Consider the following 15,697-nt stretch of genomic DNA (forward strand, 5'->3'; position numbering starts at 1 on the left):
ATATAAATTGGCTTCCTGTAAAGCAACCTTATGGTCTCAATTGGTGTTATCTAGTACTCGGCCTACCTATTGGCCAATGTTGCATGGATCCATTATTGGAAGGCTTCCTGCTGAGTGGGTAAAGGCTTCCTATGTTGTGGTACCCTCGATTCTTGTATGGGCACTGATTAGTATAGTTTTCACCTCCACAAGTGAAGCATCCCCCTGGAGGTCATCTCCTCTTTGAAATCCTATTATAACTATCTCCATCCTTCCTAGAGTTGTCAAAGTTCTTCTTATCTCCTCTGCATTCATACTTGTTTCCTTTAAATCCTTTATCATTTCTTTTTCTTGACTCATGTTTTCCACCCTTCTTCTTGAAAGGTTGAAAATATTGAGACCATTTGTACTTCTTTTGGCTCTTCTCTCTATATGTAGTGTTTTTTCTTTATTCTTTGCTCTTGCCCAATTTTCTTCTCATACACCTCATCCATGGTGGTCAATCTAAGTACATCAATCATGCAACTAATTTGGTTATTTAATCCCATGATGAACTTCCTAATTCTAAATCTCTTGTTATCTTGGTATTGCAATACATACTCAAGGAGTCGTGTGAATTTATCCCAATACTCATTAATACAGGAGTCTCCTTGACATAGGTTTTGGAAATCCATCAACTTCCGATCAAAGAGTAGTTCTAGTAGCCACATTTGCCTAAATATAACTATGAATTGATCCCATGTTAAGCTTGTGGATTTTAGTCCCAATTCAACCTTCTTATTTTCCCATGATGTTGCGGTTTCCCAAAACAATTGTAAAATGCTCCCCAAGCTACCTTGGTTATTTTTGAGTAGTTACAAATATTGAAGCATGCTTCCATTTTTGTGAGCCAAGCCTTAACATTGTTGCTTGACACTAAGTCCTAACAATTAGGGTGTGTGACCTTTTTCATATCATGGGACAATTCAAAAGCCAATTAGTTTTTCATCTCCATTTGAGTTATAACTTCAACGTGTTTTGCTTTGGGCTTACACAAATTATTGTATTCTTATCTACTAAAGGCTTCCCTATCTTTGGTTTCCTAGTCATTTCCCTCCATTCTACTTTGGTTCATAACCTATTGCTCAAGGTTTCTAAGTCTAGCTCTAGTGTCATTCATAATGGTCAATAACTAGTCTCAAAGGGATTAGGCCCCTCTTGTGGCCCTCAAAAATCATCCGTAGAATGTTCCATATATCTACAATAGTCCCTAAAATGCATAAATATGTTTATTAATAAAAGAGAAACTAAAATTTCATTTCCAGTCCTTTAAATTAAAACATCAATGAATATTTATTCACAACAAAATTGGTTCTCTTTTATTCATTTCAAAATATGTACAACATTTACAATATCAAGTTACATTCCCTTTTTGTACAATATTCAAGTTCACAAGTCTAAGAACCACTATTTCCGTTGGTATGAGATGTCTCTATGGGGTCTTCTTACCCTTCAAAGCTAGATGGTATACATGCATTCCCTCAAATGGAGTAGGGAACCATACGCTCCTTGTTTCTACCTTTACATTCTTTCCCTCAAATGGGGTTTCATGAGTTTTCTCTTGAGTTACATTCAAATTTAAAGATGAAGAAGGATATGGAGTTTCCTTGTTCTCTTTAGGCCACATTTTACTCTCCTTTTGGAGTCTCTTTACAACATTAGCTAGGGTTTCATTGTCTATTAGTAGTGTGCATTTAGAGTAGTCATACTTGGTTTTGTGTTTTTGGAGAATTTTAGGTCATGGCATGCACACCTTCTTCCTTGGGGCCTAATGGATTCTCATCTTGTCCAATGAACATTTACAATTTTTTTGTTAGCTACACCTAGGTTATATAGTTTCAGGTGGCGAGCTCCTAAGTCCAATACTGAACCTAGTAGCTTTGATATCATATGTGACAAGCTCATTACTTCAAACAAGAAAAGTAATTTAACATTCTCATCATAAACCAAAAGTTGCTTCTAAAAAATGCATGTGATTTTTTTGCATTGAATTAACTTTATTTAATGAATTGACAATGAACAAGCATCATTTATGAATAATTGGAAATGCTAAACAATGTTGAGAAAGAGATTAGCAAGTATAATCTCTAGATACTTTCATCTTTCGATTTAAACGTTGAAGAGCATAACATAAATAAAGAGGGTTAAGAGTTTAGATTATGCTATAATTCTAGATGACTGAACTATATCACAAGTTTCACCGTGATTCTATGTGAGGGAGAGAGTCACTCAAGTGCTTTTCCTCCACCCATAGGCTTGGTAGTCCCCCACACACCTTCCTACCAAAATTGGCCCTACCCTTCATGAAGGCACATCTACAATAATTTGTCAAGGTTTTCATCTAAGCTTGGTGTTTGTATCCTATATAGCTCTAGTTGGTCACACAAATATAGACCTTGACTAAGTATGCATGACCTCGGGACTAGACTATGTATTTGGACATGGTGAACTGAGTAGGTACAAGCAGAACTTTGTGCCACCTTGGCCAAAGGTTTTTTATGCTAAGCACTTTCAAGAAGTGCAGTCAACTACTCACCCACCCCTACTCAACTTGCAAGCTACAAACATCATATGATTATGACTCTTGACTTAATCACATTTGGTTGATGGAGAAACTTTGGTCACATCTTGACTAAGTATGCATGACCCCGGGACTAGACTATGTATTTGGACATGGTGAACTGAGTAGGTGCAAGCAGAACTTTGTGCCACCTTGGCCAAAGGTTTTTTATGCTAAGCACTTTCAAGAAGTGCAGTCAACTACTCACCCACCCCTACTCAACTTGCAAGCTACAAACATCATATGATTATGACTCTTGACTTAATCACATTTGGTTGATGGAGAAACTTTGGTCACATGTCCTCGTATACTGACCTTGGCAATTGCCTTTGTTTAGACCCTTCAATGTACAATAAAGAAAATGTAAATTTATCATGTTATTTTATTTGTGAATCAAATTGATAATGCTCAACGACATCACCCCTTACTCTTTGATGACTAGACAAAAAAAATGTTACTTAAATGTAGAAAATTTATTATAGGCCTCTACAACCTCTTTATAGTCTGAATTAATATTTTCTAAGAGTACAAAAAATTAACTTAACAATCCAAGACTCTTATGAGATTACCCTTTCATCAAGAAATTTGGGGTGAATAAATAGCACATAGCTCTGTGTAAGGTTTCTATTGACGGATAAAGCTTACTAGCCAACTGTTAGGGTATTATTCCCTAATTTAATTAAACCTCGATAAGTGCAGATTTCAAGGTTATTCAAACCTCCTACTTATGCATGCCATAAACGTGCAATACCTTTGCACTCTCATGCATGAAATTATCATCCTTTACTCACTGCATACTATGAGTTTTATTTTTAAATGTTTATTACAAAGAAAATTTCTCAGCTATTGTATTCTAATGACTGCTTTGAGCTACTTGGCTCATAAATAAGGTTACTTAAGTAATCATGCTTGCTACTATATTCTAATGATAGAAGTATATGCACAAGAAGCATAACTTAAACAAGAGGCTTGGATAAGAAATAAAACTAATCTTCGTATATATGAAAAATAAAGTAGAACCAAAGCCCGAATTCATTACAGACCTACTCTTATGGTTTTGTATTCATTAGTCTAAAGCTTCAAGCATTATAAGCCACTATCTTTCCTTCTAACATTTCTTTTCTTTCTTCAAACTTAATATGTTTCCTAAGATTTTAAGCTACACTATCTTTCCTTCTAACATTTCTTTTCTTTCTTCAAACTTAATATGTTTCCTAAGATTTTAAGCTACTGCCACTATCAAGAAGTATTTAATGGTTTTGAAGCTTGCCTAGAAAATTTGATAAAGTCAAGTTGATCTCCTTAGTAGGATTTTTGAGCTTCCACATCTCTACTCCAGTCTTCCCAAATTTGTCTCAACATCATTTCTCTTGCAGAGAAGAGTCGCTTTCTTTCTCTAAGAAGAATGAGAAACAAGTAAATATTAGGGTGGTCGATTGAATGATAGGGGAGGCCTCTATTTGCATCCAAATTTCTTCAAGGTTACATGAGAGAATAAAGTAAAAAAACTACCTAGTTATGATGGATTGGTTCCAATAATTTGTGGCACCTAAAAATGTTATGTTTGAATCTATAAAAGTGCATGTAGGGTCCCTCTTCTTGCAAAAAGTGTGAATGACATTCAACACAATCTTGTTAGGAGTCATATTTGTTTCTTCACCTCATGGGTCAAATCTATTGTGCTACCATGTCAAGGTGGGTGGATGATTGCTAGAGGAGGTCCCATTTTTCACCCCAATAATCTTAATCATTCTAATATATAGACATATGATAAAGTCTCTTAAGAGACTTAAATGCAAAAAAATACCAAAATATGATGGGGTAGTTCTCAAAATCATGACACCTACAAACATTGTCTATGAACCTCTAGGTGCACGTAGGGTAGCTCTATAATATCCTATCTTAGTTTTTCTTATCTCAAAATCATTTGACCATGGTGACGATAGTTGCAATGGTGCAATAAGTGTCAATGACATTCAACACAATCTTTCTAGGAGCCATATCTTTTGTCCTTTGGCGCATCCTTACATTCTCCAAGGTTTTAAACCTTTACAATAAAAGAAGACTGCATGGAGAGTGTTGCATAGAAGTAAGAGAGAAAGAAAGATATATTGCAAGTACACACAAAATATAAGGAATTAAGGCGTGCAACTATAAGTGAGTTGATGCTTTTGTGGTAGAGAAATGTTGCAATTGTAGGAAGCATGTGACAATTTCAACGATCCTCCAAGTATGGAAGATGAGGGAAAATAATTCTTTATTGCTAAAAATGTGGTATGTGAAGTTAAAATATTGTATTATCCTCTAAGGTAAAATAAATTGAAAAATAAAACACAACCAATTATGAAAAATAAGAAAATATAATAGTTATTCAAAAAATTAGTGGTAAAATTATTCAAAGAGGATGGAAATGATTATGTGAATGCATTTTCCCATGACAATGTAATGGAGAATGGAGAAGGAATGAAAAATATATAATTATGTGAATGTTATGCATGTAAGAGATGTTCACTATGTGTACATGATGTGATGAATACATGTGCTAATCACTATGTGTACCTATGTATATGCAATGTGGGCATGAGCTAGTCACATTGTGTGTGTATGAGGTAGTCATTGTGTTTGTATGTGATGTATGCTTGAGATGATTTTTATGTGTACATGTACTTATTGATATTGTACTAATATCTATTTTGGGTATGCTTGACACCATAGTATTATGGATGGAGTGAATTAGAAACATAATATCAATTATCAATTGTTATTTAAAAGAGAGGTCAGAGATCTCCTAAATGTGTGGAATAAGTCATTATATACTTGGTGTATAAACTATTGATTATTTGATTCACATTAATGATTGGTAGGTAGAGTCATTTTGAATGGAAAACCTCAAGGAACAAGATTTGATATAAGAATTTGTCATGATATGAGAGCTTATCCTATGTAGTACAAAAATGGAAGGTTGTGGCATAGAGTTGCTACCATTGATATTGTTTGATGAGGCTTGTAACACTTTCAATTAAAGAGAAATTGCTTGATCAATAAAGAGGGTACTTAAGATGCAATGAAATTGTTTTAAAATAAAAAATTGGTAGTGACCAAGGGTGATTATTACACAAATATTTTTAAACTAAAAATTTCTCAAAATACAAGTAAGACATTTTTCAAATAGGTTCCATATAATTTGTCATATAAAATCAAGCACATTTTTGTTGTTCTACTTGCACAAATCAACCTATAATTTTTTACGTACACATACATTGTGTTCACAAATACTTCCACTTATTTGCACCCATAATTAATAAGAAACGAATCTAGTAAATCATGTAAAAGGAGGAAGAGTTTGAAGTTATTATCATTATCTACATATTGTATCCTTTACAACTTGCTATAAATCCCTTTAACTAGTTTGAAGTTTGAGACTAATAGAGGCCGGTTAGTCATGAGGGTCATAGACTTATATGAGATATTGTATTGCTCCAAAATGTATGATGGTGTTGATTTAGTTTTTATGGTTTTTTATTATTTGTATGAAGCAAAAAAATGACCTTGGTTGTAAACATGAAAAATATTGGAAAATAAACCAAAGATGAACTGGTCAACAAGAGGGTTGGTAGCTCAATCATAGAGCACCCAAAAACAAATATGAGGTCCTAGGTTTGATTCCCAGTTGGTCCATGCAAAAATAATCTTGGTATTTAAAGGTTAGGTTAGTAGAGCTAGGTGAAGCTATGATCCCTAGGCACTTATAGTGTGGCTCAAGAGGGGTCTTTGAAAATGACCTACAATTGAACCAAAGATAGACTTATTACTAAGAGGGCTAATAGGTCTATGGTAGAGAACCCCCATAGCAAATGATAGGTCCTAGGTTTGACTATATTAGAAAAATCAAGAGCATTTACATTTGCACAACAAGAAAAAACATGTACACATTCTTATTTAAAGCATTGCATTCTCATAACTTCCCAAATAATCTATAAACTATCTATGAGAAACTAAGTCCCAACTAATTAATATTTTAATGCTGAAACTAATTCACTAAGGTGACTTTATTACAACATTTAAACCTTAATTTTTTTAACACCCCCTTAAGGTTTATATTTAAAAAACAAAACAAAAAAAGGAAAGAACGTAAATACTAAAACATGGCTAACTATAATAGCCCATCTAGAAATTTGTGGAAGCATCTCCACCATATCTTCTAACTCATCTAGAACACCTTAAACTACTTATGTCTAGGAAAATGTCCTAGTTGACTACCAAATCTCTTTGGAGCACCCAAAAATGTTCTAGCCAATCATCTAACCTCCTTACAACACCCCAAATTGCTTGTGTCCAAGAAAATATGCTAGTTATTCAATGATACTTGTTAATTGAGACATACTCAACTGTTCAAAAGTATACCACCTTCGTGAATTGAGACACTCGATTTTCCAAAAGAAAAAGTATCAACCAACTAAAACACAATCTAACTATAAATCAAGACTTATTCCACAATCCATAGAACACCCCTTTCTTAGTAAATTGAGACACTCAATTATCCATAAATACACACATGCAAGTTTATGATTTATGGATAATTTATGTAATATGCATGTGTGTATTTATGTAAAATCACTTTAAGTATCCATAAATCATGAAACTACCAAGATCCCTTTTTCTTCATGAAGGGACACACAAATCATAAAGCTTTCAAGCTCCCCTTTTCTTTATGAAGGGACACACAATTAATATTATTGCTTCTCATGCAACACATCATGTCTAGGGAGAAGTTGTCTCAAGATGCAATACCTAAGCTTTGATGTCTCTAACCTTCAATAAATCTCTTTGTTAAACTTTATCCATTTTATATTTCATTAAATACTCCAATAGCACAAGCATGCACATCTCTATTATCTTTGTCAAACATAATGTGAATGACATGGAGAATACAAATATCTAGTGACATAATAACACATTATCAAACTTGAAGGTGTTAGTTTCTTCCAACAATGCACCTTTCACAATGTCATATAAACATAGAAAAAATCATGTAACACTTTATTTTGATTTATAAAACATGTAATCTTATCACTCCAAAACAAACAATTTCAATTTCTGCAAAACTTTCTTTTACTATTTCTTCAAAAATCTTATATAAAAATTTAACTTCCTATTATATTATGATTTTTCTTCTTATCTATCAAATAAGAGAATTAATAATTATAAGCATCTTTCCAATTATCAAACCATTGACATCTAACAAGATAGGTTTCCCTTATACAACTAAACCTCCTAAGAGATAAAAACAGTTGAATTTTTTGAAATAAAAACACTTGAACGTTGCTGCTTTATTACAGAGCTTGGAGCGGGAACGTTGAAGCCTAATGCCAACTAGGCTAGCCGTTGGGAGATTCATACAATAATCTTCCAGGAAGGATTCATAGAAAGAGCTATAATTAGAGGCAATTGGGGGATTCATAGATTAGACCATTGGGAGATTCATACATTTGAAGCCTCTAACTAAGGAAAACGAAGGGGCAAGTAAATCAGGGCAAGAGAGGGAACAGGATTTGCATTTGCATTGGAGTGTTGTGTCAGAGTGAAGTGTTGATGGATTTGCATTGGACTGTTGTGTCATTGGGCAGACGGATTCATACAATAATCTAACAGGAAGGATTTAAACAAAGAGCTAAAATTAGGGGCAACTGGGAAATTCATACAGTAGTAATCTATACGACGATTGGGAGATTCACACAGTAATCTATACGGCCTCCAAATAAAGGAAAAAGAAGGGGCGAGCAAAACCATGGCAGTGGGACTGGAATCTGTGTTTAATCTGGAAGGTGCTAACAGCTGATGTATCGCACCATCAAATGATTATCTCTTGGAAAGATTTAGAAACCAAGGTGTGATGCAAGTTTGTTAGCGCTCTCCTCTCTCTCTCAATTTGCTAAACATTTTCCTTTCATGTAGTAAAAAGGGTTTGAAGTAAACTGTTTTCAGTCATAACTTCGTAGGTTTTCTCTCTTCCATCCTCTGTCTCTCTTTTGTTTGAATAAAATGTTCATTGTTTTCATTTACAGGCCCTGCTAAAGATCCAAATATGCAATGAACTTCTTCATTCTTAAAGGCATTGTTCCTATAAAGGGCTTGATAGTGAGCTGGTTGTGATTAATCAGGTATGTCTGATGAGTCCAGATTACTTCATTTTGAAAATTTAACTATTTCATATGGCCTGTTATTTTTATCTTCTTTAAACGTTTAAATAGTTCTTTCCTCTATTAATTAAGTCAATGTTTACTAGTTTGATTTTATATTTTTACTACCCTGTTAAATAAGGCTGTGAAAATAGGGTCACTATATTCCACTGAATGCCCTAATATGATGTAAAATCTTATTATATTATAAGTAGGGTTTTAAAGAACTCAAGGGTTTACAAATTAAATTGCTATTACAATTTTTTTTATTTTTTGAATTGTATATGATTCAAATGAACCCAGTTGTTTTGTGCTTCACTTATTCATCCATGACAGTGCTTTTTTTTTTTGGCTCGTCTCTCCCTTATGCCATTGTGCATTTTCTAGCCTTGCCAAGTATTTCTCCTTTTCTACCATATTGACCTTTCTAATTGCACTTGACGATGGTGATATGATCAATTTTCTATGTTCTTTTGGGCTTCCTTTAAAGAAGATAGTTATGATTCTTTTATGGTCAATAAATAGAAGGGATATATCAGTAGGAACTCCATCTAAAAATTTAACAAGTCTAAAGAGGTTGGGTATCGAGGATGGAAGTGGTCCTGCTAACCCACAATCATACACCTCAAGATTTGTAAGATTGACAAGTGAGGTAATAACTTCACCCCACTTGCTTCCTTTGGAGAGATATGTCTAGTACACTAAGAAAGAGGTTCTTAGATTTTGTTGCCAACTTGCAAACCCTGGGCTCTTCAATCTTGTTGGATGATTGGAGTTGACAACTAGTAGCACAGCTGCAGAAAATTTACCAAAGTTCGAGGAATTTCACCTTTCTAGTTACTGATTATCTAGATTTCTTAGATTATTGGATGGCTGGAATGTCAGCTTTCTCGTTACTTATTATCTAGATTTCTTAGATTATTGGATGACTTTCTCTAGCAACTCTCATCAGTTTCATTTTCCTTCTAGTTCCTGCAATACTATGATTATTAGTATGGAGACTTGCCATGCCTTTGATGCTTTAGGTTTAGATGGGGCACAGACCTTACAAGCACGTGAAGTTTAATATTTCCCTATGTTTTCTTTCAATGAATGCTGGATATATAACTAATTAAAAGATAACGTCTCATACTAAAAAAAAGCTTGTGAAAATTGTCATACTTCAAAAGTTACATATTCTTGACAAATGTTACAGTGTATCTTCTTATCTTCATATGAAGATTTTTGTCAACCTTTGGTCCTGCAGGCTTGTATGGCATGTTCTGCTCCATACTCATTGCCTGATGTGTTTGACTGAGTATTCTTTCAGTTCTGGCAGCATTTGTGGCTGCTATTGTAGCCATTGTAATTGACTTTAATTGGTTTCTTCTATACATTTTGCAGAACAACATTTAATGTGTAGCTCTTACTGTGGCTGTTGCAATTTTCTATTCAGCTCTATGCTGCTGTTATTTGTAAATTTTCTTGTGTAGCTGCTATTATTTGTGAATATTTTCAGCTGACAAAAACATTGATCATAAGGATCAATGCCTAGTTTTTCTTGTGCATCCTCCAACTTCTCACCTGTCATACCATGCTTGTTTCCTTGAGATGCCTATCTAGTCATTCAATGAACAAAATCTGGAAAGTTTGCTAAAGTCTAGGGAATTTAACTTTTCCAATACTCAAGTTTAGATTAAAAACCCTCTTCAACTTTCCAATATTAGAAGGGATACCCTGCGAATAAATTCGCACCGTGATAAAGCACAGTAACTGAAGTTTGACCTTGGAATTCACACTAATTACATGCAGTAATTGTATATCCTTCAGCTTGAGTCAGATTGTAGCTAACGCTTTGGCATCGCTCTACTGCCACTTGGTTGTTGATTCTCCATTAAGAGGTTTCAGCCTAGCCCCATTAGCAATATCCCATAGATCTGCTACTAAGAGCAACATGTTTATCTTAACCTTCCATAGATAAAGGTTTTCTCCATCAAACTTCTCCACCGTCTTGTCTTGTTCACCTATCTGGCCAGCCATTTCTCAAAAATTTGAGTCTACAGTCGATGTCATGACCCTCACAGTCTCTATTATGAACTAGGCTCTGAAAACATATTCAAAATATGGCCCTACATAAACCAGTAATAGGGAATGCAGACAGAGATAGTGCTCACATAACAAAGGTATATAGAAATATACTTCTCTAATCACACCATGAATTCAAGCTTTATTGACTGAAACAACACTGAGCAAATTAGGGTTCATCGATTGAAAAGGGACTGAACAAATTATCACTAATTTAATACCTATTCACTGTCTCTCTATGCAATCTAGACTACAGCTGGTTATTCCAACAAATGCTTCAAATATTTTCTTTTGTTGCCTTCATATATTAGATATTGAAGGTCTTCTTTGTGATACTGTATTGTGGTCATCATATTGGGTAATTCAAACTTGTAAATTAGTTTTGAATCATGTAAAGATTACCATATGGTTACCTAGCTATTGCAAAGGTTAGAACTTGACCTGAAGAGGCCTATCGCAGTCTAGAGAGAATTTGAGATGTGCATCTAGGAAATATGTTTGTTTGAGAGCATGTTCTATGGGTGTAAGATGTAGTTGGAATTTTAGATGGGACAGATGCAAAACTCATAAACCTTTAAAAAATAGGATGGGACAGATGCTAAACTCATGCGTACTTGCAAAGTCAAAAGGGCTTGCTAGTTACTCATGCAAAAAAATTGCACTGAATTATTCAAAAAAAACTCAAGTGTGCAACTCAGTATAAATTCACAATTTCTTCTTGAAAATTTGGCTGTGCTTGGATAAGACTGTTCAAATGCTTCTTCATGATTCAGTTGGGGAAGTGTAACTCCATTATGTAGAGGACCCTATAGATCCTCTTCCATGATCTGCAACTCCAGCATGATTGACACCTTCATCATCTCCTTGCTCTATAGATCCTCTTCCATGCTCTGCACCTCCCATTTTGATTAGCACAAGACGACATACAGTCAATGAAAATACAAATTGCAGACATCATCTTCTACACATACATGGAACTTTTTTGCATAGACAGTGTGCAAGCTATTTGTGGGAAAGTAGTTGTGAGAAGGACTTGGGTTTGACTAGTTAATGCAGACAAGGTCCAGGTATCTTATCAAATCACAAAAACCAAGCAGCCAACAACACTAATGTTTGCTCATTAACTCAAAGAACCAAACGTGAAAGGATATTTCATTATCTTATAAAATCAAAGACAATTGATGATCCATATTTATGCCACACTAATGCAAACATAAACATTACAAGTAAATTTAGTTTTTATTCCTTCTCTTCAAAATGCTTTGTCATGCCAGAGGCTTTACTCTGTTCCAGCTAATTATTTCATCTTCCAGTTACCGCGCCCACCCTTTCTCTTAATCTCTTCCTCTTCATAGTGCTCTATTCATTTATTTTAATCTCCTATCAAAACTTGTTCTTCTTGTCCACGAGAAAACCAAAAACCTGTGTCCACTCTTAGCTTAGTATTCTTTACTGACCATAAACTTTTCAACCCATCTGGTGGAAGCCCAAACCTTCTCTGTTTTGCTTAATTTCCTTGTTGTCTTCTTCTCTGCTCCACACCTACTTCAATGCCCCCTACTGTCAACTAAAATCTGCAATTTTTATTCTTATTAATTTCCATCTGTGTTGTTTCTTATCTTTCTTTGAAAATCTACAGCAATTTTTATTTTTATTAATTTCCACCTGTGTTGTTTCTCATCTTTCTTTGAAAGTCTGCAGCAGTTTTTATTCTTATTATTTTCCATCTGTGTTGTTTCTCATCTTTCTTTGAAAATCTGCCACATCTAAATTGCTGCACACTTCTCATGCAATCTGTATTATTTTTTGTTTTTAAAATCTTCTTCTCAAATTACAACTTACTATCTTTCAATTTCCCATGCATTCACCTCTGCAGATTTTTAAAACATGATTTCCCTCTCTCTTTTTTCTCTCTCTTTTTTCTCTCCTTCTCCAGTGCATTTTCTTTTCTTCTGCAACTCTTAAAATTCTTAATGTGTCTTAATTTTGGGCCTCTCTTCGTTTGTCCAAACTCTTCTTCGTCAGCGCAACACCCGCCTGTGCTTTATTTTTGTTTTTTTATTATCTTCAACCCCTTGTCAAAATGACGAGGAAGCCAATTTCTTTTGGCTTAGCTCTAAACTCTACATATCTTTGTCAAATTCAACACCACATTCTGCTTATTACTCTGTTTTTGTATTAAATCTGCAATTAAACTTTATGACTCTTGTGCATTCATCCCACTTTGTCAGGCACCCCTCTCTTTGGCGTTGCACTACTACGTAACTCCTATTTACTCATTGCCAACTATGTATTTTCAAACTCCCTGGTGCTTTGTCTTCCTGCGTTGTCCATCCAATCCATGCACTTCATTCACTTTTCCCAATCACAGTGCAGAAATTGTAGTGTTCTCTGTATTTCCTCGTTATCCTTCTTTCTTTTCCCACACAATATCCACTCTCTCTTTGGTGTTGCACTCCTACGTAACTCCTATTTACTCATTGCCAACTATGTCTTTTCAAACTGCCTGGTGCTTTGTCTTCCTGCGTTGTCCATCCAATCCATGCACTTCATTCACTTTTCCCAATCACAGTGCAGAAATTGTAGTGTTCTCTGTATTTCCTGTTATCCTTCGTTCTTTTCCCACACAATATCCACTTTCTCTCTTATTCTTGTGCTGCAATTTGCTGCTATTTCTAATTTCCCTATGTTTTCCAATGCTAAGTCTCTCTTCCCTTTCTCATTAGTGGGCAGCAGCTCTTTTTGTTGTCTTCTTTCACTTACTTTTCTTCTACGCAGCCTCCTATTCTCCCTCTATTCCCCTGCATCAGTTTGACTAGTATACTGATAATATGAAGCCTACATCAAATTGAGAGGGATACCTCGCATAGACTTCGACTGTCTGTACAAAACCTGATCAGAAATGAAGAGGCCCTTGCCATTCTTGAGATTTTGGTTGTAGACATTGTCAAATTTACGAGGTGTTGTAGGGTCCATGTTAATAACAATGGTGAAATCCACATTCCTGGGACACATGCCCTGCAGTCGGCTTGCATAGGCACTGTTCAGAGTGGGATCAATTGGGTTGCTGTAAATTCTGTTTGAAAATTGATTGCAGTGAGAAAATCCCAGTGTGTGAGCCCCTGATAAAAGAAGAAAACACGGTATCAGTAAAACATGTTAAAAACAATGTGTATTTAGAGTTATATCAATTAATTCTTTATCCTTTTGTTTTGTTGGAAATGTACCATTTATTTGTTGGTATTGATTAAGTCTTAGACTCAGCCTCTTAGTTACATTGAGTCTTTTTTTAATCGAAATGAAATGAAAGATTACCAAACAATCTCCTAGCTCTTTACAGAGTGAACCTTCCAATAACCCTCATCCACACCACAGATAAATCAAGAATTGAACTTACAGTCTCGACAACCTAAATTAACAGTCAAGATCAAGTGAACTAACAGGAAATAGATTCTTATCCACATGACAGGTAAATCGAGAGATGAATCTACGATCTAAACCACTTAAAATGACAGTCAAGACTGAATGAACTAACCTAAGAATCATAATTACATTGAATCTTTAAAAATATACTCCTGCATCACTAGTATACCCATATTGTGACTGGATAATATCAATTAGGCATTTGTAAAGTATGTTGATATGTGGAATGTGCAAATTATAACTGAATGGAATTTTGTTGAAAAATACTCACATAGACATTAGCTCACAAAAATGACCTTCAGTATCCAATACAATATCACAAATAAGACCTTTAGTATTTGATACATCTTCAAATATATTTCACTTTTTATATTTGATGCCTTCATACCTTCTATTTGGTGGTCAAATAATATCAAGCGTCTTAAACTCTCTCATCAATTGTTGTCAACTATTTTTATCTTCGAGGTTAAGAGAAATTTCACAACATTTTAAATGAATATTATTTTTGAAGCGTCTATATCAGGAGGCATGTTAGAAATTTTTCTGTTTTATTGGTATTAAGTGAAATTTTCAATGCGCATGATTTATTTAGATTATATAAAGTGAAAATTTACTCTTTGAAGTTTTATGACTGTTAATGAATGTTCATCTTCTATAACATTCAAAAGAGAGTTTGCACAATAATAAGAAATTTTAGAGTTTTATTGGAATCAAGTAAAATTTTCAATGCATGATTATAATTAAATTACATAAGTAAAAATTCACTTTTTGGAAGTTTTTCATCTCTTGAACCTACATTTTTCTTATACAACATTTTTTGAAAATTGAGTTTGCACTAGTGAAAAATATTAGAGGTTTATCTCGGTTTTGAAAATTGGTACAATCGGTAGGATTCTACTTGAATTGTATGAAGTAAAATTTAGACTTGAGAAGGTTTCCATCCCTTAATTTATATTTGTTTTGCATGACAGTGACAATTTAAAAAAAGGTTTGGACAAGTGAGAACTTGAACACACAGAATTCATTGAAAGATTTGTTCATGACAATGAGAACTTGAACACGAAGACTTCAAAATGAAGGGATCATTTATGGTATTGTTTAATAGTGGAATGAAATTACAAAATATGTAACATTCATTTTAGACCGGTTAGTTTTTCTTATTGTAAACGTCCCTCAACAATTATAATTAATAAAGATACACTTTTTTTTAGGAGGGATAGAAATATCCCTCCAAAAACTCTCAAAGATGGCCATGGATATCTTTGAGAGTGTCTCTTGTTTCTCTACTAACATTATTTTGTTTTGTTTTGTTTTTTATTTTTCTTTTTATAAGTTGGTAAAAAATATTATTGTTGTAATTTATTTAAATGATAATAATTTTTATATTAACTAAATGCTTGTGTTAAAAGTTAATAAAAATTAATTGTTAATTTCCAATTAAAATCATTAAATG

At 34.1% G+C, this 15,697-nt stretch overlaps 1 long non-coding RNA gene across 1 annotated transcript; it reads left to right on the forward strand.

Moving 5' to 3' along the window:
* Positions 1 to 7,919: 7,919 nt before the first annotated feature.
* On the forward strand, positions 7,920 to 15,444 carry LOC131050565 (uncharacterized). The gene is made up of 3 exons (XR_009106970.2): positions 7,920 to 8,466; positions 8,644 to 8,739; positions 15,216 to 15,444. It is a non-coding gene; the product is annotated as an uncharacterized LOC131050565 (long non-coding RNA).
* The last annotated feature ends 253 nt before the right edge of the window (positions 15,445 to 15,697 follow it).

Source organism: Cryptomeria japonica, chromosome 2 (genome assembly GCF_030272615.1).
Source record: "Cryptomeria japonica chromosome 2, Sugi_1.0, whole genome shotgun sequence".
Classification (NCBI taxonomy): domain Eukaryota; kingdom Viridiplantae; phylum Streptophyta; class Pinopsida; order Cupressales; family Cupressaceae; genus Cryptomeria; species Cryptomeria japonica.